Source organism: Marmota marmota, unplaced genomic scaffold, assembly GCF_001458135.2.
Source record: "Marmota marmota marmota unplaced genomic scaffold, marMar, whole genome shotgun sequence".
Taxonomy (NCBI): Eukaryota; Metazoa; Chordata; class Mammalia; order Rodentia; family Sciuridae; genus Marmota; species Marmota marmota.
In genome coordinates, this window is record NW_026000108.1 from 30,144,520 (window position 1) to 30,146,385 (window position 1,866).

Below are 1,866 nucleotides of genomic sequence, written 5' to 3' on the forward strand. Positions count from 1 at the left end.
GAGGGGAGGGGAGGGGGGATAGTAGAGGATAGGAAAGGTAGCAGAACATGACAGTCACTAGTATGACAATATGTAAATCAATGGATGTGTAATTGATGTGATTCTGCAATCTGTATATGGGCTAAAAATGGGAGTTCATAACCCACTTGAAGCAAAGTGTGAAAGATGATATATCAAGAACTATGTAATGTTTTGAACAACCAACAATAAAAAATAAAAAATAAATTAAAAAAAAAAGATGTGGTCACAAAGGATTGAGGAGGCTCCTAAATCCAACTAGTGTATCCTTGTAAAAGATGGGAAAAGAGAAGGGACAGAGACTGCAGAGAAGACCTGGTGAAGATGGAGGCAAAGCCACACACCACCAAGGACTGCCAGCAACCACAGAAGCCAGGAGAGGCCTGGGATGATTTCTCCCACAGAAACTCCAGAAAGTACAAATCCTGCCAACACTTGATTTCTGACTCCAGCCTTCTGAATGGTGAGAAGTCCATTTCCGTTGTCGTAAGCCACTGTGTAGTGGTCATTTTCATAACAGCCTGGGTGACTAACACACCAAGCCCACCGATGCTCTCTCTGCTCACGATGTCCTTCCAACTTTGCACCCACCGAGGCTTCCCCTTTGAAGGGCCTTCCCAGCCACAAGCCCAGGACCCTCACGCTGCCAAGTGTTGTCCAAGCAGCTCTCCACAGGGCTCATCCTCGCAGCCCTCCTTGATCAATAACCTAGGTTTCTCATCCTGTTTGCTGTGACTGAATGTTTGTGTCAAAATTCTTATGTTGAAATCCTAATCATCAAAGGAATGGTAATAAGTGGGGCTTGGGGTGGTGACTGGGTTATGGAGTGGGATTAGGGCCCTTATAAAAGAGACCCAGAGCTCCTTCCTCCTCCCCGGTATATGAAGACACAGCTGGAAACTATGAAGCAGAAAGATGGCCCTTGCTAGACACCAAGACTGCCAGCACCTTGATCTCAGGCTAGTCTCCAGAGTCATGAGCAATGAATTTCTTCTGTTTATAAGACATTCAGTCTATGGCACTTCATTACAGCAGTCAAAGTGGATGATTCCTTCCCTCATTATGTAACCTGTTACATGAGTCAGGAATCTAATCTTTATTCTCATCACAGTGTTTAATAATTGTAAATATATTAAGGCAAACTTCACAAACTGGCACATCTGTTGGGGGCATCTGAAAGTATAGCACAAACATGGATGGAGGGTATTGGATATGGAAAATGACAAACCCCAAAGTAGTGTGGCCTAGGGACAGGGGATGAGGGAGAGGCAATACATTGATAACATTGATCCTTTCCCAATACGTTCTTTCCTAGTGACAAGACAGGCCCTTGGGAGGAGATATCCATCAGGTCTGGAATGTCAGCCTCTGGGAAGAGGCCAGAGGATTGATCCTTCCCAAGACAAATCCTTCCCCAGACCCTTTATCTGGCCCAGAAAAGACAAACCCCAGATACTGACTGCTGACCCTTGACACCCCCATCTCGCCCAGTAAAACTGATCCCAAATTCCTGAGGCCCAACCTGACATGCTCATGAATTAAGTCACCTCTCAGTGTAACTATATAAGTATAAACTCCCCCTTTGCCCAGGGGCTCATTTTCCACCAGGAAAGCGGGTCCATCAGAGGCATCACTCTGTCCCTTCATGCTGCGCTGAGCCATGAAGTTTGCAACCAGCCTGGTCCTTTTGTGCTACAGAAGAGACGTTCTACCTGTGTGGAATTCTGTTTTTGTTGTTGTTTGTTTGTTTGTTTTCCTCCATCTTTCTGAGTCCATTTTTTAATCTCACTGAGAAAGGCTGGGGAGCAAAATTTTCTGTTGTTTTTAAATTTTATTTTTAATTAATAA

The 1,866-nt window shown here is 44.6% G+C and overlaps 1 protein-coding gene across 4 annotated transcripts in view; it reads right to left on the reverse strand.

Annotated features, from left to right (window-relative positions):
• Nucleotides 1–1,866, reverse strand: part of Tlr1 (toll like receptor 1) — a 48,682-nt gene that overhangs the window by 19,136 nt on the left and 27,680 nt on the right. The window lies entirely within an intron of this gene.